The 26,621-nt window shown below is 34.9% G+C and overlaps 3 long non-coding RNA genes across 3 annotated transcripts; all 3 read right to left on the reverse strand.

Annotated features, from left to right (window-relative positions):
* Nucleotides 1-4,065: 4,065 nt before the first annotated feature.
* LOC131430914 (uncharacterized) lies at nucleotides 4,066-4,711 on the reverse strand. The gene is made up of 2 exons (XR_009229586.1): nucleotides 4,438-4,711; nucleotides 4,066-4,374 (listed from the first exon to the last, which is right to left on the reverse strand). It is a non-coding gene; the product is annotated as an uncharacterized LOC131430914 (long non-coding RNA).
* An 11,005-nt stretch (nucleotides 4,712-15,716) lies between these two features.
* LOC131431535 (uncharacterized) lies at nucleotides 15,717-16,413 on the reverse strand. The gene is made up of 2 exons (XR_009229688.1): nucleotides 16,094-16,413; nucleotides 15,717-16,025 (listed from the first exon to the last, which is right to left on the reverse strand). It is a non-coding gene; the product is annotated as an uncharacterized LOC131431535 (long non-coding RNA).
* Nucleotides 16,414-22,302: 5,889 nt separating this feature from the next.
* On the reverse strand, nucleotides 22,303-22,911 carry LOC131431536 (uncharacterized). Its single transcript, XR_009229689.1, has 2 exons — nucleotides 22,675-22,911; nucleotides 22,303-22,611 (listed from the first exon to the last, which is right to left on the reverse strand). It is a non-coding gene; the product is annotated as an uncharacterized LOC131431536 (long non-coding RNA).
* Between the last annotated feature and the right edge of the window lie 3,710 nt (nucleotides 22,912-26,621).

Consider the following 26,621-nt stretch of genomic DNA (forward strand, 5'->3'; position numbering starts at 1 on the left):
ATAAAATCTTTGATTCCATAGAGTACAGCTTGATCCGATAAAAAAATATGACAAACTGTCCTATTTTGTAGTTAATTCCTTTGTAAACAATAGGGTCGGCGGTACCGACAGAAGTTTTTCAATTTATGATTTCTGAAAATATAAATCAATTAATCAAAAATTCTTACTTCAAACTTGAATTATTTATATACATTTTGTTTTCTCCCGGGATTTATAAGATCGAAAATATATTCGTATGCTGTTGGTTCTAAATACTTCCGGAGATCAAGAGCTCGAACAAGCCAATATCGCATTCTACTAAAACCAAACGCAAAATTGTATATTGAGTACTACACTAGTTTTGAAACTGTAGAAGCAAAGTCCGGGCATTACATTCGTTTCGTGGAATTTGGCCTTTCTGTTTCAACAGACTTCGCAGCCGATTCTTATTGTACATAATCATTGCATGGCTAGTACTATGGATCCTACTGACACTAAGAATCCTTCCAGGTCAGGGCTGTTTTGAAACTTTACTTACCTTTAAAAACTTCCAATAACGAATGCATTATGTTCAAGCCTGCCACTAACATGTCAGCCATTTTGAGATTTGAAATTTTCATAGAGCAAATTCACTTAAACTTCGATCATGGGACTCTCCATTTGAAGATTATGTGAAAATCACATAGCTTGTACTTGGTTTCCAGATGTTATTCATAGACATCACGAAGAATATCAAATATAAATGAAGCTCTGCATTTACGTGAGTAATCCCATAAAACTAATGTGATTTATTTTTTGAGTGTACTATTAATGGAAAAATCTGTTTCTGACTTCAGCTGGTTTTCAAAGAAGGGCGAAACTAATATAGATCGCCCTTCCTTACCTAGGACAGGACCAGACAACTGGCTTCTTTTTCCAGAAAAATATTTCTCTTCTTATTCCGGTTTCTCCCTGCTGTAAATAATAAAAGCCTCGCGATCACTGTTGCCAGTAGAGATAATTGTTCATTCTGAAAACTTTCTCCCCTTATAACATGTAATTATTTATCATTTGAAAACACTTAGACAAATGTTATATCGGTCAAAAATATAGCTCTGGATTCATTTTGATCAGATGTTTGTTTTGAAGAAAACGTTTAGTTGAAACAGCTTAATAAAATTTTTCTAAAACACTCAATTTTGAATAATTAATTTTTGCAGCTTTATTAACTAAAGTATTCAACATATTCTATTTGAGAAAAATAATAACATACAGAATTATCCAAAGATTGGGTGCTATTCTCAACCAACATAATCAATATTCTCGTCCATATCACACTTCGTGATTTCAGGCTTTCTCTTTGTATCATCCAGTGATTGTTAAATGTACTCGTATACTTTCCGCATTGACAGAATTTAAAAACAAATTGAACTTAAATCCTATTGAAATCAATAATTTTGAAGATGACCCGAAAAATAAAATATCAAATATCAAGCTACATTGTTACCGACGATACTGACAACACTTTTTCTACCCTGCAGTAATCTTGATTTCAACAACTTGTACTTGCTTATGTCAGTTTCAACCAATCACGAGCTGGTCCGAAATTGGTCCTAATGCCCCGTTTACACTTCTGCTGGCTGCCAGCATGCTGGTGTCAGAGTACTGCCCTCTTAGGAAAAAAACGTTCAACTGTGGTCCAATGATACAAAGTATTAGACCAACGAAGGACAACCGTTGAACGTTTTTTTTTCCTAGGAGGGCAGTACACTGACACCAGCATGCTGGCAGCCAGCAGAAGTGTAAACGAGGCATAAAAGAGGATTAACAATTGTCAGGTCCTGTCCTAGTTCCTTACTAACTATTGTTTGTTGGCATGGAACACGAAAGGCGAAACTTACATAAAAAACATGTACAAGGAAATTTTTACTGGGCTTTATGTTCCAGAGCAAATAATAAGGTTTCACCACTTAAATTCTAAAGGCAAAAAGCGTACAAATCTGGTGTTAAAATCCAGTCAAATATGTATAATCTGATATTGGTTTAATCTGGCAAAAGATCTGGTTATTTAGCCTGCAGACACAGGCTGGTGGCCGTAAGTTGAACCGAACTTGGTGCGGGAAATTGACTTACATGTAGTGTTCACACTATTGCTGGTTGCCAGCATGCTGGTGACAGTGTACTGCACTCTTAGAAAAAAAAAGTTCAACAGTGGTCTTTCTTTGGTCTAATATGTTGGTCCACAGTTGAACGTTTTTTATTAAGGTAGCGCTTCGCCGTGGTCACGGGAGTTCGCTGCCTATCTCGGAGTTTCACGCACTTTACCAAATATTGCGAGAAAACGGGGAAGAAAACGGAAATTCCAAGAACATACGATTCTAGATAATTAATTTTTCTATCGATTCGTATATAAATTGTGCCTGATAAACATTTTTATCGAAAGATTTCGTGCGAGTTATAAAAATAAATGAGTTTTTCCTTATTCTTTCGCACGCACACAATTTCAACGCATGCATTGGGCTGTGCAAAATGCTACATGCGGTAGACGCTAACAACATTTCTTTTGTTTTCGTTGTCCGTTCTCTCTGCGTAAACGTTGAATATAGATGAGTAGAAAATGTAAGTGAGTGTTACTACTTTGTAAAATAATTTCTATTCATGTTTCAGTAGAACCAGAAATCAGTAAAGATTTTCATCGCTACTAGCTTTGACGCTTTGTTGAAAACGTAGCACATTCCTACATATGCGAGTTGTTTATAGCGAGAAAAGGAAAAATGAAAGCCAAATTTCAACATAACTCGCACGAAATCTCGCGAAAGAAAAGCTTTCTAACTGATATTTTTCGCCAAATGCATAGTAAAATCATTTACCTACAATCGTATGTTTTTGATTTTTCGTGAATCGGGTTAGTATTTTAGAAATTTGCTATTTAGGGTGAAATTTCGGCGACAAAGCAAGAGGAAGCAGTGAGTTGTCTTGCTTCGACCTGACCACGGCGAAACGCTACCTTAAGAGGACAGTACACTGGCACCATCATACTGGCAGCAAGCAGAAGAGTTAACGGGGCTTTAGCAAATCAAAGGGAGAGTGAAAGGTGAGCGAATTTCTCGAGTCTGGTAGGTTCTGAATGATTTGATGCTAATATAATTCCCGCTTTAGGTGTGCTAATGTCACCAGCTCGGAACAACTTCTCGCGCCAACTCTGTCTGCAGCAGAGATGCCAGATTTTTTCATAGGAAATTTGTCTTACTCTGAATAAAAAATCTGTATTATCTGCATCCACTAATAAAATTAAATATCGACAAAAAAATAAACATGATGGCTGTAGAATTGTATATTCGATGAGCAATAATTCTTTCCATCTGTCTGTAAGAACAGAAATATCAAATTCCGCAAAAGGCATTTTATGCCGAGACTGCTTCTTGTCACTAATACTAATAGTTTGCTCATACGAAAAAGCTTTTAAGCCTCTTTTGAAATCCGTACTAAGGTAGCGCTTCGCCATGGTCAGATCGAAGCAAGACAACTCACTGCTTCCTCTTGCTTTGTCGCTGAAATTTCACCCTAAATTGCAAATTTCTAAAATACTAACCCAATTCACGAAAAATCAAAAACATAGTAAATGATTTTACTATGCATTTGGCGAAAAATATCAGTTAGAAAGCTTTTCTTTCGCGAGATTTCGTGCGAGTTTTGTTAAAATTTGGTTTTCTTTTTTCCTTTTCTCGCTATAAACAACTAGCATATGAAGGGATGTGCTACGTTTTCAACAAAGCGTCAAAGCTAGTAGCGATGAAAATCATTACTGATTTCTGGTTCTACTGAAACATGAATAGAAATTATTTTACAAAGTAGTAACACTTACTTACATTTTCTACTCATCATTTTACGTAGGTTTTAATGGACTGGCATTTAAAAGCTGTTTTATACATAATCCAGTAAAAGATACGTGTTTCATAGGTAAAATGTAATGTACTGTTCATTTCACATTCATCTATCAGTTCGTATCAAATTTAGATACCAGAAAATTACTATTTTATATATTGGTTGATGTCGAAAGGGAGATGCCAGATCTTGATATAAATCTATGAAATGAAAAATGCCATGAAATATAAAACATTTATATCAAAAAATTGTCATACAATTATAATGGCTTAAAAAGCAACTAATAACGTCGTGGTATCTCAAATCGACAAGCCTCCAGAAATCGTTTATGTTGTCACTGCCATCCAACCGAAGCCGCAGTCAAGATCCAAGAACTCCCACAACACTACCGATGCAGGTTGAAGTCGCATTACATGGTTCCAGTGTCTCTAGCTTCACACCGACGGCCTGTTTGAAGCATTCGGCAGGAGCGGGTAAACTTCCGGACTCACGCAGGCACTCGGTCCAGTTAAACACATGGAAACTTTCATACTGGAATGGTCGATGGAGTAAAAAATTGTAATTAAATAACTCGCAAATATTTACACTACTTACACTTCGAGGGCCACTGCTCGCCATTTTCAAAATTTTACACTGGAAATTCACGTAGATTGTTTGACGTTTGGTCAATTCACGTAAACCTTATGTGATGACTCTATTTATTTTAGGGGATGTACGTATAATGAATGTGAAATGTTACGAAAATGAATGTCACGTAAAATATTCAATTTGACATTTGAAACCATTCTACACGCTTAGAAAAAGTTACTCAAAGTTTGAGTACTAGTTACTCATATTCAAATGATACATGGAAACGTCAAAAATTGAGTAGTTATCATCAATGATATTGAGTAACTCGTACTCTAAATTTGAGTTTAACGCATTAACTCGTTTTTTTGTTACTATTCGCAAGATCAGTCTAAAAGTTGTAATAACCATTTGTAACAACAGGTTGTATATTTTGTTAGTGAGATCGCGTATTTCGAGGGTGAGTCGCTCAACACAAACGGTGTTGTGTCTGCAAAAACCGGAATGATAAACTCCGTGTTGTGCTTTAGAATGAAACCGAATATGCTCAAATGTCATTTCTGAGGAATAAGTGTATGATTGGTGCCTGAGCATAACTGACATGTATGTTAATTTGCGATTGACACACTACTCCAAGCAACCACCACGTGATATAGTATTAAGTTCAATTACTTAATATTTACACTATTACTTACAATACACTCAGAAAAGGAGCAATTTTTTTGAAAATTTGGTATATGTGAAATAAAATTTCACTCAAAATTTGAGTGATAGTTATTCTATTTTTGGTACATGTACAAATAAAGTATTACTCAGTAAATGAGTAGATTTTACCCAAATATCGTTTCCAGTGAAAGAACTCAAATTTGAGTAACTTCGGAGTTACTCTAAATCAGAGTTGTTCCACTTTTTCTGTAGATGAGTGAGATCTTACTCATTTTTGAGTAACTATTTTAAGCGTGTTTTTATTTGAGTGTATGATTTTTCAAATGAAGTTGCCCGTATTCATAAGAAATTGTAGAAAAGGTGAAGTAATTAGAAATTTTCCTACCGATTTGACAGCTCTTGCTGAAAGTATCATCTCTTAACAAGCAGCGCCTCTACATTTCAGTTTTGCGACAATATGTCAATTCCTGAAACCCAGACAAACCCAGATAAATGTTTGAGTATTGGTAGGTTTTTGAAAAAATATCCTGGCAACTCTGTTTACACGCAGAGTTATACACTCAAAAAAGAAATCACGTTAATTCTACTTGAAAACATACATGAATCTCATCCACCCAACTTTTCACATAAATTCTATGGAGTAGATAAATGAATTGTATCGGATTGTTCATATATCATGCATCTTATTCAATAGGTAAATAATATATCACTTGTCCGTTGGATACAACGTGATTTTCATATGTTTTAACAGAACTTCACGTAATAGTTACATGACTTAAACATCTTTATTGAGTATAGGAAAATCACATAATAATTACATGAAATGGTACATGATTGTATAGTATATAAAACTCAGTTAAAACTAACATTAAAAAGGCATTTATTTGCAGAATGCATTTCCAACAGATCGCTTGTTATTTTACATCTATTTACATATTAATGGTTACATCATCAACCTTAACGAATAGTAACTCAATGAAATTAAACTTATACTTAACTCTAAGTATAAACTTATTATCTACATTTAAAACTATTGTTGGTCGTCGATTAAAATAATCAATACCAGTAATAATGAACCTGATGTTTCAATCGCGACATAGTGCTCATTTGCCCATAATTGCAAAATCAAGTGAAATATTTCATCTAACGATAAAATCTCTGATTTCATAGAGTACAGCTTGATCCAATAAAAAAATTATGACAAACTGTCCTATTTTGTAGTTAATTCCTTTGTAAACAATAGAGTCGGCGGTACCGACAGAAGTTTTTCTATTTATGATTTCTGAAAATGTAAATAAATTAATCAAAAATTCTTACTTCAAACTTGAATTACATTTTGTTTTCTCCCGGAAATTATAAGATCGAAAATATTTTCGTATGCTGTTGGTTCTAAATACTTCCGGAGATCAAGAGCTCGAACAAGCAAATATCGCATTCTACTAAAACTAAGCGCAAAATTGTATATTGAGTACTACACTAGTTTTGAAACTGTAGAAGCAAAGTCCGGGCATTACATTCGTTTCGTGGAATTTGGCTTTTCTGTTTCAACAGACTTCGCAGCCGATTCTTATTGTACATAATCATTGCATGGCTAGTACTATGGATCCTACTGACACTAAGAATCCTTCCAGGTCAGGGCTGTTTTGAAACTTTACTTACCTTTAAAAACTTCCAATAACGAATGCATTATGTTCAAGCCTGCCACCAACATGTCAGCCATTTTGAGATTTGAAATTTTCATTATGTGAAAATCACATAGCTTGTACTTGGTTTCCAGATGTTATTCATAGACATCACGTAGAATATCAAATATAAATGAAGCACTGCATTTACGTGAGTAATCCCATAAAACTAATGTGATTTATTTTTTGAGTGTACTATTAATGGAAAAATCTGTTTCTGACTTCAGCTGGTTTTCAAAGAAGGGCGAAACTAACATAGATCGCCCTTCCTTACCTAGGACAGGACCAGACAACTGGCTTCTTTTTCCAGAAAAATATTTCTCTTCTTATTCCGGTTTCTCCCTGCTGTAAATAATAAAAGCCTCGCGATCACTGTTGCCAGTAGAGATAATTGTTCATTCTGAAAACTTTCTCCCCTTATAACATGTAATTATTTATCATTTGAAAACACTTAGACAAATGTTATATCGGTCAAAAATATAGCTCTGGATTCATTTTGATCAGATGTTTGTTTTGAAGAAAACGTTTAGTTGAAACAGCTTAATAATATTTTTCTAAAACACTCAATTTTGAATAATTATTTTTGCAGCTTTATTAACTAAAGTATTCAACATATTCTATTTGAGAAAAATGATAACATACAGAAGTATCCAAAGATTGGGTGCTATTCTCAACCAACATAATCAATATTCTCGTCCACTCGAAATCACACTTCGTGATTTCAGGCTTTCTCTTTGTATCATCCAGTGATTGTTAAATGTACTCGTATACTGTCCCCATTGACAGAATTTAAAAACAAATTGAACTTAAATCCTATTGAAATCAATAATTTTGAAGATGACCCGAAAAATAAAATATCAAATGTCAAGCTACATTGTTACCGACGATACTTAAAACACTTTTTCTACCACCCTGCAGTAATCTTGATTTCAACAACTTGTACTTGCTTATGTCAGTTTCAACCAATCACGAGCTGGTCTGAAATTGGTCCTAATGCCCCGTTTACACTTCTGCTGGCTGCCAGCATGCTGGTGTCAGTATACTGCCCTCTTAGGAAAAAAAAAAAACGTTCAACTGTGGTCCAATGATCCAAAGTATTAGACCAACGAAGGACCACCGTTGAACGTTTTTTTTCCTAGGAGGGCAGTACACTGACACCAGCATGCTGGCAGCCAGCAGAAGTGTAAACGGGGCATTAGGACCAATTTCGGACTAGCTCGTGATTGGTTGAAACTGACATAAGCAAGTACAAGTTGTTGAAATCAAGATTACTGCAGGGTGGTAGAAAAAGTGTTGTCAGTATCGTCGGTAACAATGTAGCTTGACATTTGATATTTTATTTTTCGGGTCATCTTCAAAATTATTGATTTCAATAGGCATGCTGGCAGCCAGCAGAAGTGTAAACGAGGCATAAAAGTGGATTAACAATTGTCAGGTCCTGTCCTAGTTCCTTACTAACAATTGTTTGTTGGCATGGAACACGAAAGGCGAAACTTACGTAAACAAATGGCTTATGAATGACTGTTTCACCCTTTATACACTAAGGTCTTTTTTTATGTGATCTTTTTTATTCGGCTTTTTTATGCGAAATATCAGGGTGTCAAGATTCCACGCATACAAAAAACGCAGAAGGAAAACCGCTTAACTCTGGAACTTTGCATAAAAAAACATATACAAGAAAATTTTTACTGGGCTTTATGTTCCAGAGCAAATAATAAGGTTTCACCACTTAAATTCTAAAGGCAAAAAGCGTACAAATCTGGTGTTAAAATCCAGTCAAATATGTTTAATCTGATATTGGTTTAATCTGGCAAAAGATCTGGTTATTTAGCCTGCAGACACAGTCTGGTGGCCGTAAGTTGAACCGAACTTGGCGCGGGAAATTGACTTACATGTAGTGTTCACACTATTGCTGGTTGCCAGCATGCTGGTGACAGTGACAGTGTCTGGTAGATTCTGAATGATTTGATGCTAATATAATTCCTGCTTTAGGTGTGCTAATGTCACCAGCTCGGAACAACTTCTCGCGCCCACTCTGTCTGCAGCAGAGATGCCAGATTTTTTCATAGGAAATTTGTCTTACTCTGAATAAAAAATCTGTATTCCACTAATAAAATTAAATATCGACAATAAAATAAACATGATGGCTGTAGAATTGTATATTCGATGAGCAATAATTCTTTCCATCTGTCTGTAAGAACAGAAAAATCAAATTCCGCAAAAGGCATTTTATGCCGAGACTGCTTCTTGTCACTAATACTAATAGTTTGCTCATACGAAAAAGCTTTTAAGCCTCTTTTGAAATCCGTATTAAGGTAGCGCTTCGCCGTGGTCAGGTCGAAGCAAGACAACTCACTGCTTCCTCTTGCTTTGTCGCCGAAATTTCACCCTAAATTGCAAATTTCTAAAATACTAACCCAATTCACGAAAAATCAAAAACATAGTAAATGATTTTACTATGCATTTGGCGAAAAATATTAGTTAGAATACTTTTCTTTCGCGAGATTTGTTAAAATTCGGTTTTCTTTTTTCTTTTTCTCGCTATAAACAACTCGCATATGTAGGGATGTGCTACGTTTTCAACAAAGCGTCAAAGCTAGTAGCGATGAAAATTATTACTGATTTCTGGTTCTACTGAAACATGAATAGAAATTATTTTACAAAGTTGTAACACTTACATTTTCTACTCATCATTTCACGTAGGTTTTAATGGACTGGCATTTAAAAGCTGTTTTATACATAATCCAGTAAAAGATACGTGTTTCATAGGTAAAATGTAATGTACTGTTCATTTCACATTCATCTATCAGTTCGTATCAAATTTAGATACCAGAAAATTACTATTTTATATATTGGTTGAAGTCGAAAGGGAGATGCCAGATCTTGATATAAATCTATGAAATGAAAAATGCCATAAAATATAAAACATTTATATCAAAAAATTGTCAATGGCTTAAAAAGCAACTAATAACGTCGTGGTATCTCAAATCGACAAGCCTCCAGAAATCGTTTATGTTGTCACTGCCATCCAACCGAAGCCGCAGTCAAGATCCAAGAACTCCCACAACACTACCGATGCAGGTTGAAGTCGCATTACATGGTTCCAGTGTCTCTAGCTTCACACCGACGGCCTGTTTGAAGCATTCGGCAGGAGCGGGTAAACTTCCGGACTCACGCAGGCACTCGGTCCAGTTAAACACATGGAAACTTTCATACTGGAATGGTCGATGGAGTAAAAAATTGTAATTAAATAACTCGCAAATATTTACACTACTTACACTTCGAGGGCCACTGCTCGCCATTTTCAAAATCGAGTTTTTTACACTGGAAATTCACGTAGATTGTTTGACGTTTGGTCAATTCACGTAAACCTTATGTGATGACTCTATTCATTTTAGGGGATGTTCGTATAACATTCATTTTCGTCACGTAAAATATTCAATTTGACATTTGAAACCATTCTACACGCTTAGAAAAAGTTACTCAAAGTTTGAGTACTAGTTACTCATATTCAAATGATACATGGAAACGTCAGAAATTGAGTACACGCTTACTTGTGGCTACCCAGTGAGTGAATCGAAAGTACTCATTTTCAACAACTGTGAACAGATGTCAAAAAATGAGTAGAATTTAAAACTGTCACTGTGTCAAAGTAACTTAACCGCGCCATCCGACATTTTCAAGTTTTTCCGGATGGATAAAATTAAAAGTATTATAGACAGCGAGTCGTTTCAGGCTCTAGCTGGTAAGTAAAATACATTAAAACGCATTTTTACATTATGCAATAAAAATACATTTGAACTACGAATAGATTTCCCGTTTGTGGTTGCTTGGTGGATTGATGCCGAGAGAAGCAGAACTGTTCCGGATACATGTTTGAAAAAAAACATTGAATTAAACCTGTTGCACATGTGGGTATTGCAATAAAACGTAGTTATTTTTTAAAAGTTTTTAAAGTAATTTATTTAAACATCATTGGGTTGGATAATAATGGGTACTTTCCACATATTTACAAATGTCAACAAAAGAGAGTAAGTTCTACTCAAATTTTGCGAAAAGCATATTTACCCAAAAGTGCGTAATACTTACTGTACTCAATTTTGGATAGGTATAGTTTTTGCGAAATTGAGTGACTTTTGACTCAATTTTGGGTAGCCACAAGTAAGCGTGTAGTTATCATCAATGATATTGATTAATTCCTACTCTAAATTTGAGTTTAACGCATTAACTCGTTTATTTTTTGTTAGTATTCGCAAGATCAGTCTAAAAGTTGTAATAACCATTTGTAACAACAGGTTGTATATTTTGTTAGTGAGATCGCGTATTTCGAGGGTGAGTCCGACGACACGACCTGCCACTCGATTATTAAAACTGTATCGCAAATTTAACTACCCCTCAGTAACTGGTAATGTCAAAACGAAATCGCTTGAAAAAATGTTGGAACTGGCAACTCAAGTTGATAAATTATTGATTTTGAATTTTTTTGGCTACAGTTACCAGTAGCCTTAGTAACTACACAAGGAATGTAAACAAAAACAAGAGATTCTCACTTAAAACGAAACCACTGAGTGTAGTTGGCCCGCTGGCAGGTATTAAATTTATTATTTCAGAGAGTTTTGAGTCATTTTGGCGTATTTTTTTAATTTGTATCTTTTTTTAATGAACTGGAACAATTTCGTCGCTGCCACAGAGAGGAAGGCTTTTATCATTTCATATCCATAGCTAGAAAGTTGTATTGTCAGGTGGTAGTGAATGATTTGCATTTGGGTACATTTACAGCGCGCAACTGTGTTTGGAACTCAAAATAATGCGAATTAGGAACATAAAAAAATTGTTTTATGCAACTATCGTTAATAATGTTTTTAATTGAATAAAGTTTACTCGTAGTAAAAGGACATACAAACGAAAATAAAAATAACATGATATTGAAAGAATCGGTTGTCTTTTTCTGACAAAATCAAAATGAAAATAATTATTTAAAAGCAAAAGTTATTAAAGCATGAAATAAAAATACATATATTTTGACTTCAAGAATATCTTAATTTTTTTTATTACCACTAGCGTTTTTGAGAAGTCGAAAGTGTTTCTCACTGCAATTTATTGTTAATTTCGTTTGGTATTCCGTAAACATGTCTTACGATCGTTTTTCAGAGTGAATGAAGTGAAATTAACTAAATTATGTATATCTGGCTTAATTTTACATATTACTGTTCGTAGGAAACGAATAGAAAGATACTGGATCTCCTTCACGACTGAAACACCTAGCAACGCAACAATGTCTTCCCATTATCGAAAATGTTTTCCTGACCTATCAAAACTAATCATTGCATGCTGCCACTGTAATTCTCTATGACTAACAAAATTCATATTTAAAAATGAAAGAAATGATCTGTGAAAACATGGTAACTATCACATAACAACTAGTCAACAAACTAGAAGATTACGTTACAAAAATAATCATGAATATTCGGACTTCTGTGTATAATATCACAAGATCATTGTATAATTTAGAAAATGTAAATATATTTTCTACATAGATACGGTAATTACGGTATACGATCAAAAAAACCTACGTAGTAATTATTAATTGTATATAATAACAAAAACAGTGGAAGCAATCATCTTGAAACCGCTTTAGTTTCCGTGCAAAATGTCGCATTTCCTCACTCTGGCTGGTTTGGTAACCGTGGAACTGCAGGATAATGACTTGTTAAACTGCTCTATTTGTTTGCCCATGTCCAGAAGCATTTTCGAAGTCGGCGAAAGAATGTTAACTGCAAATAGAAAATTTTTATTTAATGATAAAATTCAAGCACTCACCTGCACTCAGCTTCATCATAATTTGCATCGATGATGATTAAAATTATTTAGTTGCTCTCCGAAATTCACTAAATAACCGGAAAAGACACAAAAATAAAATCTGTAGAATTATTCCACAACAATTTTAAACTGTTTGTTTATTTATTCTGGTGCTCCTTGGTAACTAGTTCATAGCAACCTAAACAGCGTTGCTCGAAAAGTTAGTTTTTGTCATTTTCAAGGGGTCGCTATATTTATGGTAACTGGTGGTAAATCGCTCACGAACACTTTTTATTCCGATTTTTCTTCGGAGTGTCTGGTCGTGTCGTCGGTGAGTCGCTCAACACAAACGGTGTTGTGTCTGCAAAAACCGGAATGATAAACTCCGTGTTGTGCTTTAGAATGAAACCGAATATGCTCAAATGTCATTTCTGAGGAATAAGTGTATGATTGGTGCCTGAGCATAACTGACGTTTAGTTGAAACAGCTTAATAAAATTTTTCTAAAACACTCAATTTTGAATAATTGATTTTTGCAACTTTATTAACTAAAGTATTCAACATATTCTATTTGAGAAAAATAATAACATACAGAAGTATCCAAAGATTGGGTGCTATTCTCAACCAACATAATCAATATTCTCGTCCATATCACACTTCGTGATTTCAGGCTTTCTCTTTGTATCATCCAGTGATTGTTTAATGTACTCGTATACTTTCCGCATTGACAGAATTTAAAAACAAATTGAACTTAAATCCTATTGAAATCAATAATTTTGAAGATGACCCGAAAAATAAAATATCAAATGTCAAGCTACATTGTTACCGACGATACTGACAACACTTTTTCTACCACCCTGCAGTAATCTTGATTTCAACAACTTGTACTTGCTTATGTCAGTTTCAACCAATCACGAGCTGGTCCGAAATTGGTCCTAATGCACCGTTTACACTTCTGCTGGCTGCCAGCATGCTGGTGTCAGAGTACTGCCCTCTTAGGAAAAAAACGTTCAACTGTGGTCCAATGATACAAAGTATTAGACCAACGAAGGACCACCGTTGAACGTTTTTTTCCTAGGAGGGCAGTACACTGACACCAGCATGCTGGCAGCCAGCAGAAGTGTAAACGGGGCATTAGGACCAATTTCGGACCAGCTCGTGATTGGTTGAAACTGACATAAGCAAGTACAAGTTGTTGAAATCAAGATTACTGCAGGGTGGTAGAAAAAGTGTTGTCAGTATCGTCGGTAACAATGTAGCTTGACATTTGATATTTTATTTTTCGGGTCATCTTCAAAATTAACAATTGTCAGGTCCTGTCCTAGTTCCTTACTAACAATTGTTTGTTGGCATGGAACACGAAAGGCGAAACTTACGTAAACAAATGGCTTATGAATGACTGTTTCACCCTTTATACACTAAGGTCTTTTTTTATGTGATCTTTTTTATGCGGCTTTTTTATGCGAAATATCAGGGTGTCAAGATCCCACGCATACAAAAAACGCAGAAGGAAAACCGCTTAACTCTGGAACTTTGCATAAAAAAACATATACAAGGAAATTTTTACTGGGCTTTATGTTCCAGAGCAAATAATAAGGTTTCACCACTTAAATTCTGAGGGCAAAAAGCGTACAAATCTGGTGTTAAAATCCAGTCAAATATGTTTAATCTGATATTGGTTTAATCTGGCAACAGATCTGGTTATTTAGCCTGCAGACACAGTCTGGTGGCCGTAAGTTGAACCGAACTTGGCGCGGGAAATTGACTTACATGTAGTGTTCACACTATTGCTGGTTGCCAGCATGCTGGTAACAGTGTACTGCACTCTTAGAAAAAAAAAAACGTTCAACAGTGGTCTTTCTTTGATCTAATAAGTTGGTCCACAGTTGAACGTTTTTTATTAAGAGGGCAGTACACTGGCACCATCATACTGGCAGCAAGCAGAAGAGTAAACGGGGCAATATCAAATCAAAGGGAGAGTGAAAGGTGAGCGAATTTCTCGAGTCTGGTAGGTTCTGAATGATTTGATGCTAATATAATTCCCGCTTTAGGTGTGCTAATGTCACCAGCTCGGAACAACTTCTCGCGCCCACTCTGTCTGCAGCAGAGATGCCAGATTTTTTCATAGGAAATTTGTATTACTCTGAATAAAAAATCTGTATTCCACTAATAAAATTAAATATCGACAATAAAATAAACATAATAATATAATATAATTCCCCTTTAGGTGTGCTAATGTCACCAGCTCGGAACAACTTCTCGCGCCCACTCTGTCTGCAGCAGAGATGCCAGATTTTTTCATAGGAAATTTGTCTTACTCTGAATAAAAAATCTGTATTCCACGAATAAAATTAAATATCGACAATAAAATAAACATGATGGCTGTAGAATTGTATATTCGATGAGCAATAATTCTTTCCATCTGTCTGTAAGAACATTAAGATCAAATTCCGCAAAAGGCATTTTATGCCGAGACTGCTTCTTGTCACTAATACTAATAGTTTGCTCATACGAAAAAGCTTTTAAGCCTCTTTGGAAATCCGTTTTAAGGTAGCGCTTCGCCGTGGTCAGGTCGAAGCAAGACAACTCACTGCTTCCTCTTGCTTTGTCGCCGAAATTTCACCCTAAATTGCAAATTTCTAAAATACTAACCCAATTCACGAAAAATCAAAAACATACGATTGTAGGTAAATGATTTTACTATGCATTTGGCGAAAAATATCAGTTAGAAAGTATTTCTTTCGCGAGATTTCGTTCGAGTTTTGTTAAAATTTGGTTTTCTTTTTTCCTTTTCTCGCTATAAACAACTCGCATATGTAGGGATGTGCTACGTTTTCAACAAAGCGTCAAAGCTAGTAGCGATGAAAATTATTACTGATTTCTGGTTCTACTGAAACATGAATAGAAATTATTTTACAAAGTAGTAACACTTACATTTTCTACTCATCATTTCACGTAGGTTTTAATAGACTTTAAAAGCTGTTTTATACATAATCCAGTAAAAGATACGTGTTTCATAGGTAAAATGTAACATCTATCACATTCATCTATCAGTTCGTATCAAATTTAGATACCAGAAAATTACTATTTTATATATTGGTTGAAGTCGAAAGGGAGATGCCAGATCTTGATATAAATCTATGAAATGAAAAATGCCATGAAATATAAAACATTTATATCAAAAAATTGTCATAAAATTATAATGGCTTAAAAAGCAACTAATAACGTCGTGGTATCTCAAATCGACAAGCCTCCAGAAATCGTTTATGTTGTCACTGCCATCCAACCGAAGCCGCAGTCAAGATCCAAGAACTCCCACAACACTACCGATGCAGGTTGAAGTCGCATTACATGGTTCCAGTGTCTCTAGCTTCATACCGACGGCCTGTTTGAAGCATTCGGCAGGAGCGGGTAAACTTCCGGACTCACGCAGGCACTCGGTCCAGTTGAACACATGGAAACTTTCATACTGGAATGGTCCGGTCGATGGAGTAAAAAATTGTAATTAAATAATTCGCAAATATTTACACTACTTACACTTCGAGGGCCACTGCTCGCCATTTTCAAAATCGAGTTTTTTACACTGGAAATTCACGTAGATTGTTTGACGTTTGGTCAATTCACGTAAACCTTATGTGATGACTCTATTCATTTTAGGGGATGTTCGTATAACATTCATTTTCTTCACGTAAAACATGCAATTTGACATTTGAAACCATTCTACACGCTTAGAAAAAGTTACTCAAAGTTTGAGTACTAGTTACTCATTTTCAAATGATACATGGAAACGTCAAAAATTGAGTAGTTATCATCAATGATATTGAGTAACTCCTACTCTAAATTTGAGTTTAACGCATTAACTCGTTTTTTTTGTTACTATTCCCAAGATCAGTCTAAAAGTTGTAATAACCATTTGTAACAACAGGTTGTATATTTTGTTAGTGAGATCGCGTATTTCGAGGGTGAGTCGCTCAACACAAACGGTGTTGTGTCTGCAAAAACCGGAATGATAAACTCCGTGTTGTGCTTTAGAATGAAACCGAATATGCTGAAATGTCATTTCTGAGGAATAAGTGTATGATTGGTGCCTGAGCATAACTGACATGTATGTTAATGTGAAATAAAATTTCATTCAAAATTTGAGTGATAGTTACTCTATTTTTGGTACATGTACAAATAAAGTATTACTCAGTAAATAAGTAGATTTTACCCAAATATCGTTTCCAGTGGAAGAACTCAAATTTGAGTAACTTCGGAGTTACTCTAAATTAGAGTTGTTCCACTTTTTCTGTAGATGAGTGAGATCTTACTCATTTTTGAGTAACTATTTTTAAGCGTGTTTTTATTTGAGTGTATGATTTTTCAAATGAAGTTGCCCGTATTCATAAGAAATTGTAGAAAAGGTGAAGTAATTAGAAATTTTCCTACCGATTTGACAGCTCTTGCTGAAAGTATCATCTCTTAACAAGCAGCGCCTCTACATTTCAGTTTTGCGACAATATGTCAATTCCTGAAACCCAGACAAACCCAGATAAATGTTTGAGTATTGGTAGGTTTTTGAAAAAATATCCTGGCAACTCTGTTTACACGCAGAGTTATACACTCAAAAAAAAATCACGTTAATTCTACTTGAAAACATACATGAATCTCATCCACCCAACTTTTCACATAAATTCTATGGGGTAGATAAATGAATTGTATCGGATTGTTCATATATCATGCATCTTTTTCGATAGGTAAATAATATATCACTTGTCCGTTCGATACAACGTGATTTTCATATGTTTTAACAGAACTTCACGTAATAGTTACATGACTTAAACATCTTTATTGAGCATAGGAAAATCACATAATAATTACATGAAATGGTACATGATTGTATAGTATATAAAACTCAGTTAAAACTAACATTAAAAAGGCATTTATTTGCAGAATGCATTTCTAACGGATCGCTTGTTATTTTACATCTATTTACATATTAATGGTTACATCATCAACCTTAACGAATAGTAACTCAATGAAATTAAACTTATACTTAACTCTAAGTATAAACTCATTATCTACATTTAAAACTATTGTTGGTCGTCGATTAAAATAATCAATACCAGTAATAATGAACCTGATGTTTCAAACGCGACATAGTGCTCATTTTGACCAATGACTACCCATAATTGCAAAATCAAGTGAAATATTTCATCTAACGATAAAATCTCTGATTTCATAGAGTACAGCTTGATCCGATAAAAAAAAATATTGCAAACTGTCCTATTTTGTAGTTAATTCCTTTGTAAACAATAGAGTCGACGGTACCGACAGAAGTTTTTCTATTTATGATTTCTGAAAATATAAATCAATTAATCAAAAATTCTTACTTCAAACTTGAATTATTTATATACATTTTGTTTTCTCCCGGAAATTATAAGATCGAAAATATTTTCGTATGCTGTTGGTTCTAAATACTTCCGGAGATTAAGAGCTCGAACAAGCCAATATCGCATTCTACTAAAACTAAACGCAAAATTGTATATACACTAGTTTTGAAACTGTAGAAGCAAAGTCCGGGCATTACATTCGTTTCGTGGAATTTGGCCTTTCTGTTTCAACAGAGTTCGCAGCCGATTCTTATTGTACATAATCATTGCATGGCTAGTACTATGGATCCTACTGACACTAAGAATCCTTCCAGGTCAGGGCTGTTTTGAAACTTTACTTACCTTTAAAAACTTCCAATAACGAATGCATTATGTTCAAGCCTGCCACTAACATGTCAGCCATTTTGAGATTTGAAATTTTCATAGAGCAAATTCACTTAAACTTCGATCATGGGACTCTCCATTTGAAGATTATGTGAAAATCACATAGCTTGTACTTGGTTTCCAGATGTCCAGATGAAGCTCTGCATTTACGTGAGTAATCCCATAAAACTAATGTGTCAAAGAAGGGCGAAACTAATATAGATCGCCCTTCCTTACCTAAGACAGCACCAGACAACTGGCTTCTTTTTCCAGAAAAATATTTCTCTTCTTATTCCGGTTTCTCCCTGCTGTAAATAAAAAAAGCCTCGCGATCACTGTTGCCAGTAGAGATAATTGTTCATTCTGAAAACTTTCTCCCCTTATAACATGTAATTATTTATCATTTGAAAACACTTAGACAAATGTTATATCGGTCAAAAATATAGCTCTGGATTCATTTTGATCAGATGTTTGTTTTGAAGAAAACGTTTAGTTGAAACAGCTTAATAAAATTTTTCTAAAACACTCAATTTTGAATAATTAATTTTTGCAGCTTTATTAACTAAAGTATTCAACATATTCTATTTGAGAAAAATAATAACATACAGAAGTATCCAAAGATTGGGTGCTATTCTCAACCAACATAATCAATATTCTCGTCCATATCACACTTCGTGATTTCAGGCTTTCTCTTTGTATCATCCAGTGATTGTTAAATGTACTCGTATACTTTCCGCATTGACAGAATTTAAAAAAAAATTGAACTTAAATCCTTTTGAAATCAATAATTTTGAAGATGACCCGAAAAATAAAATATCAAGCAACATTGTTACCGACGATACTGACAACACTTTTTCTACCACCCTGCAGTAATCTTGATTTCAACAACTTGTACTTGCTTATGTCAGTTTCAACCAATCACGAGCTGGTCCGAAATTGGTCCTAATGCCCCGTTTACACTTCTGCTGGCTGCCAGCATGCTGGTGTCAGTGTACTGCCCTCTTAGGAAAAAAACGTTCAACTGTGGTCCAATCGACGACACGACCAGGCACTCCGAAGAAAAATCTGAACAAAAAGTGTTCGTGAGTGATTTACCGCCAGTTACCATAAATATAGCGACCCCTCGATAATCATGAAAATAATCTTCTTGAGCAACACTGTTTAAGTTGCTATGAACTAGTTACCAAGGAGCGCCAAAATAAATAAACAAATCATTTGAGAAAGTTGTCAAACTTTTATATAAAATTAAATTTTGTTTCAACGTTCTTTTTGGATTTCGCCAACCACAATAGTACAATAACCAAATCTGGTACTAGAAGTAGTGTTGCGACAGAAAGGCGTCATCCTATATCATTCACAGCTACCCATTAGCTTTATCTGCAGTGTAGTCATCTAACTCATCCATGATGATGGTCTTTCTTTTTAGAAATATCCAGTCGAGTTTCCGAAACAAATCACTTTTGCTTAACATACTGTCAACCAACCCGGAAGTTAGTACCAGTCTTCACGAAATGAAAATGAGACTTCATTGTTGAATTGTATCCGACACTCTTTACATTCGACTACTTCAACAAGTTCCAGCAGCCTTACGGTAGACCGTAGTTACAGTCTGTTTTCTGTTTGAGACACAAATAATCAAATTTTTTGAAGGAGACCTGTTTGCACTGGAGGCTTTCGATGTGCACTTCAAAACCTATAATTTCGATCAGATCTAATATACTGAGAAATTTGATTCCCGTGCTGTTCAAGTGCCTTTCATATTCATCGAAGTATACACGCACTTTGCGGAGACCTCAAATCACTGAGAGTAGAAGTAGAGTAGTTTCCAAAATATAACAGGGCATTGTTTCACAACATATATGCTTATTAGCGGAGAGGGTTGAACGATTTGGAATAAGGGGCGAATTGAAATGGTTTTACTTTAGAAAGTCATTAGAAAATAACAAATATGCTTTCAATACTAAATTCTGATAATCGGACTAATAAAAAGTTTCGCAATGACGGATTGAATGACTGCAAAACTTAACATCATTGAAAAACTCATTTACATAGCAGATAGTCATTATAGATCTAAGTATGGTTACGTTGAACTATTTAATAAACATCCACGAATATTAAATTGTCTGAAAGTCATTTTTAATATGTTCGAGCACCAGCAAGCCTTAACGAAGACCTCTATCCGATTAAACTAAATGACAATACCACTCGAGGCAGTTTGTTTTGTTTACATTTCCCAAGTCTCCAATATGCAGTAACCAAGGTTATGGTAACTGTTATTTAAAATCAATAATCTATCAACTTGTGTTGCCAGTTTCAATAGTTTTTCAGGCGATTTCGTTTTGACATTACCAGTTACTGAGGGGTAGTTAAATTTGCGATACAGTTTCGATAGACGAGTGGCAGGTCGTGTCGTCGGTCCAATGATCCAAAGTATTAGACCAACGAAGGACAACCGTTGAACGTTTTTTTTTTCCTAGGAGGGCAGTACACTGACACCAGCATGCTGGCAGCCAGCAGAAGTGTAAACGAGGCATAAAAGAGGATTAACAATTGTCAGGTCCTGTCCTAGTTCCTTACTAACTATTGTTTGTTGGCATGGAACACGAAAGGCGAAACTTACATAAAAAACATATACATATACGTAGCACATCCCTACATATGCGAGTTGTTTATAGCGAGAAAAGGAAAAAAGAAAACCAAATTTTAACATAACTCGCACGAAATCTCGCGAAAGAAAAGCTTTCTAACTGATATTTTTCGCCAAATGCATAGTAAAATCATTTACCTACAATCGTATGTTTTTGATTTTTCGTGAATCGGGTTAGTATTTTAGAAATTTGCTATTTAGGGTGAAATTTCGGCGACAAAGCAAGAGGAAGCAGTGAGTTGTCTTGCTTCGACCTGACCACGGCGAAACGCTACCTTAAGAGGGCAGTACACTGGCACCATCATACTGGCAGCAAGCAGAAGAGTAAACGGGGCAATAGCAAATCAAAGGGAGAGTGAAAGGTGAGCGAATTTCTCGAGTCTGGTAGGTTCTGAATGATTTGATGCTAATATAATTCCCGCTTTAGGTGTGCTAATGTCACCAGCTCGGAACAACTTCTCGCGCCAACTCTGTCTGCAGCAGAGATGCCAGATTTTTTCATAGGAAATTTGTCTTACTCTGAATAAAAAATCTGTATTATCTGCATCCACTAATAAAATTAAATATCGACAATAAAATAAACATGATGGCTGTAGAATTGTATATTCGATGAGCAATAATTCTTTCCATCTGTCTGTAAGAACAGAAAGATCAAATTCCGCATTTTATGCCGAGACTGCTTCTTGTCACTAATACTAATAGTTTGTTCATACGAAAAAGCTTTTAAGCCTCTTTTGAAATCCGTATTAAGGTAACGCTTCGCCATGGTCAGATCGAAGCAAGACAACTCACTGCTTCCTCTTGCTTTGTCGCTGAAATTTCACCCTAAATTGCAAATTTCTAAAATACTAACCCAATTCACGAAAAATCAAAAACATAGTAAATGATTTTACTATGCATTTGGCGAAAAATATCAGTTAGAAAGCTTTTCTTTCGCGAGATTTCGTGCGAGTTTTGTTAAAATTTGGTTTTCATTTTTCCTTTTCTCGCTATAAACAACTCGCTTATGTAGGGATGTGCTACGTTTTCAACAAAGCGTCAAAGCTAGTAGCGATGAAAATCATTACTGATTTCTGGTTCTACTGAAACATGAATAGAAATTATTTTACAAAGTAGTAACACTTACATTTTCTACTCATCATTTCACGTAGGTTTTAATGGACTGGCATTTAAAAGCTGTTTTATACATAATCCAGTAAAATATACGTGTTTCATAGGTAAAATGTAATGTACTGTTCATTTCACTATCATCTATCAGTTCGTATCAAATTTAGATACCAGAAAATTACTATTTTATATATTGGTTGAAGTCGAAAGGGAGATGCCAGATCTTGATATAAATCTATGAAATGAAAAATGCCATGAAATATAAAACATTTATATCAAAAAATTGTCATACAATTATAATGGCTTAAAAAGCAACTAATAACGTCGTGGTATCTCAAATCGACAAGCCTCCAGAAATCGTTTATGTTGTCACTGCCATCCAACCGAAGCCGCAGTCAAGATCCAAGAACTCCCACAACACTACCGATGCAGGTTGAAGTCGCATTACATGGTTCCAGTGTCTCTAGCTTCACACCGACGGCCTGTTTGAAGCATTCGGCAGGAGCGGGTAAACTTCCGGACTCACGCAGGCACTCGGTCCAGTTAAACACATGGAAACTTTCATACTGGAATGGTCGATGGAGTAAAAAATTGTAATTAAATAACTCGCAAATATTTACACTACTTACACTTCGAGGGCCACTGCTCGCCATTTTCAAAATCGAGTTTTTTACACTGGAAATTCACGTAGATTGTTTGACGTTTGGTCAATTCACGTAAACCTTATGTGATGACTCTATTTATTTTAGGGGATGTTCGTATAACATTCATTTTCGTCACGTAAAATATTCAATTTGACATTTGAAACCATTCTACACGCTTAGAAAAAGTTACTCAAAGTTTGAGTACTAGTTACTCATATTCAAATGATACATGGAAACGTCAAAAATTGAGTAGTTATCATCAATGATATTGAGTAACTCCTACTCTAAATTTGAGTTTAACGCATTAACTCGTTTTTTTTTTGTTACTATTCGCAAGATCAGTCTAAAAGTTGTAATAACCATTTGTAACAACAGGTTGTATATTTTGTTAGTGAGATCGCGTATTTCGAGGGTGAGTCGCTCAACACAAACGGTGTTGTGTCTGCAATAACCGGAATGATAAACTCCGTGTTGTGCTTTAGAATGAAACCGAATATGCTCAAATGTCATTTCTGAGGAATAAGTGTATGATTGGTGCCTGAGCATAACTGACATGTATGTTAATTTGCGATTGACACACTACTCCAAGCAACCACCACTTGATATAGTATTGAGTTCAATTACTTAATATTTACACTATTACTTACAATACACTTAGAAAAGGAGCAATTTTTTTGCAAATTTGGTATATGTGAAATAAAATTTCACTCAAAATTTGAGTAATAGTTACTCTATTTTTGGTACATGTACAAATAAAGTATTACTCAGTAAATGAGTAGATTTTACCCAAATATCGTTTCCAGTGGAAGAACTCAAATTTGAGTAACTTCGGAGTTACTCTAAATTAGAGTTGTTCCACTTTTTCTGTAGATGAGTGAGATCTTACTCATTTTTGAGTAACTATTTTTAAGCGTGTTTTTATTTGAGTGTATGATTTTTCAAATGAAGTTGCCCGTATTCATAAGAAATTGAAGAAAAGGTGAAGTAATTAGAAATTTTCCTACCGATTTGACAGCTCTTGCTGAAAGTATCATCTCTTAACAAGCAGCGCCTCTACATTTCAGTTTTGCGACAATATGTCAATTCCTGAAACCCAGACAAACCCAGATAAATGTTTGAGTATTGGTAGGTTTTTGAAAAAATATCCTGGCAACTCTGTTTACACGCAGAGTTATACACTCAAAAAAGAAATCACGTTAATTCTACTTGAAAACATACATGAATCTCATCCACCCAACTTTTCACATAAATTCTATGGGGTAGATAAATGAATTGTATCTGATTGTTCATATATCATGCATCTTATTCAATAGGTAAATAATATATCACTTGTCCGTTGAATACAACGTGATTTTCATATGTGTTAACAGAACTTCACGTAATAGTTACATGACTTAAACATCTTTATTAAGCATAGGAAAATCACATAATAATTACATGAAATGGTACATGATTGTATAGTATATAAAACTCAGTTAAAACTAACATTAAAAAGGCATTTATTTGCAGAATGCATTTCTAACGGATCGCTTGTTATTTTACATCTATTTACATATTAATGGTTACATCATCGACCTTAACGAATAGTAACTCAATGAAGTTAAACTTATACTTAGCTCTAAGTATAAACTCATTATCTACATTTAAAACTATTGTTGGTCGTCGATTAAAATAATCAATACCAGTAATAATGAACCTGATGTTTCAATCGCGACATAGTGCTCATTTTGACCAATGACTACCCATAATTGCAATATCAAGTGAAATATTTCATCTAACGATAAAATCTCTGATTTCATAGAGTACAGCTTGATCCAATAAAAAAATTATGACAAACTGTCCTATTTTGTAGTTAATTCCTTTGTAAACAATAGAGTCGGCGGTACCGACAGAAGTTTTTCTATTTATGATTTCTGAAAATATAAATCAATTAATCAAAAATTCTTACTTCAAACTTGAATTACATTTTGTTTTCTCCCGGAAATTATAAGATCGAAAATATTTTCGTATGCTGTTGGTTCTAAATACTTCCGGAGATCAAGAGCTCGAACAAGCAAATATCGCATTCTACTAAAACTAAGCGCAAAATTGTATATTGAGTACTACACTAGTTTTGAAACTGTAGAAGCAAAGTCCGGGCATTACATTCGTTTCGTGGAATTTGGCTTTTCTGTTTCAACAGACTTCGCAGCCGATTCTTATTGTACATATTCATTGCATGGCTAGTACTATGGATCCTACTGACACTAAGAATCCTTCCAGATCAGGGCTGTTTTGAAACTTTACTTACCTTTAAAAACTTCCAATAACGAATGCATTATGTTCAAGCCTGCCACCAACATGTCAGCCATTTTGAGATTTGAAATTTTCTTAGAGCAAATTCACTTAAACTTCGATCATGGGACTCTCCATTTGAAGATTATGTGAAAATCACATAGCTTGTACTTGGTTTCCAGATGTTATTCATAGACATCACGTAGAATATCAAATAAAAATGAAGCACTGCATTTACGTGAGTAATCCCATAAAACTAGTGTAATTTATTTTTTGAATGTACTATTAATGAAAAAATCTGTTTCTGACTTCAGCTGGTTTTCAAAGAAGGGCGAAACTAATATAGATCGCCCTTCCTTACCTAGGACAGGGCCAGAAAACTGGCTTCTTTTTCCAGAAAAATATTTCTCTTCTTATTCCGGTTTCTCCCTGCTGTAAATAATAAAAGCCTCGCGATCACTGTTGCCAGTAGAGATAATTGTTCATTCTGAAAACTTTCTCCCCTTATAACATGTAATTATTTATCATTTGAAAACACTTAGACAAATGTTATATCGGTCAAAAATATAGCTCTGGATTCATTTTGATCAGATGTTTGTTTTGAAGAAAACGTTTAGTTGAAACAGCTTAATAATATTTTTCTAAAACACTCAATTTTGAATAATTGATTTTTGCAGCTTTATTAACTAAAGTATTCAACATATTCTATTTGAGAAAAATAATAACATACAGAAGTATCCAAAGATTGGGTGCTATTCCCAACCAACATAATCAATATTCTCGTCCATATCACACTTCGTGATTTCAGGCTTTCTCTTTGTATCATCCAGTGATTGTTAAATGTACTCGTATACTTTCCGCATTGACAGAATTTAAAAACAAATTGAACTTAAATCCTATTGAAATCAATAATTTTGAAGATGACCCGAAAAATAAAATATCAAATGTCAAGCTGACGATACTGACAACACTTTTTTCACCACCCTGCAGTAATCTTGATTTCAACAACTTGTACTTGCTTATGTCAGTTTCAACCAACCACGAGCTGGTCCGAAATTGGTCCTAATGCCCCGTTTACACTTCTGCTGGCTGCCAGCATGCTGGTGTCAGTATACTGCCCTCTTAGGAAAAAAAACGTTCAACTGTGGTCCAATGATCCAAAGTATTAGACCAACGAAGGACCACCGTTGAACTTTTTTTTTCCTAGGAGGGCAGTACACTGACACCAGCATGCTGGCAGCCAGCAGAAGTGTAAACGGGGCATTAGGACCAATTTCGGACTAGCTCGTGATTGGTTGAAACTGACATAAGCAAGTACAAGTTGTTGAAATCAAGATTACTGCAGGGTGGTAGAAAAAGTGTTGTCGGTAACAATGTAGCTTGACATTTGATATTTTATTTTTCGGGTCATCTTCAAAATTATTGAGTTCAATAGGCATGCTGGCAGCCAGCAGAAGTGTAAACGAGGCATAAAAGTGGATTAACAATTGTCAGGTCCTGTCCTAGTTCCTTACTAACAATTGTTTGTTGGCATGGAACACGAAAGGCGAAACTTACGTAAACAAATGGCTTATGAATGACTGTTTCACCCTTTATACACTAAGGTCTTTTTTTATGTGATCTTTTTTATGCGGCTTTTTTATGCGAAATATCAGGGT

The sequence above is a fragment of the Malaya genurostris genome, chromosome 2 (assembly GCF_030247185.1).
Source record: "Malaya genurostris strain Urasoe2022 chromosome 2, Malgen_1.1, whole genome shotgun sequence".
Taxonomy (NCBI): domain Eukaryota; kingdom Metazoa; phylum Arthropoda; class Insecta; order Diptera; family Culicidae; genus Malaya; species Malaya genurostris.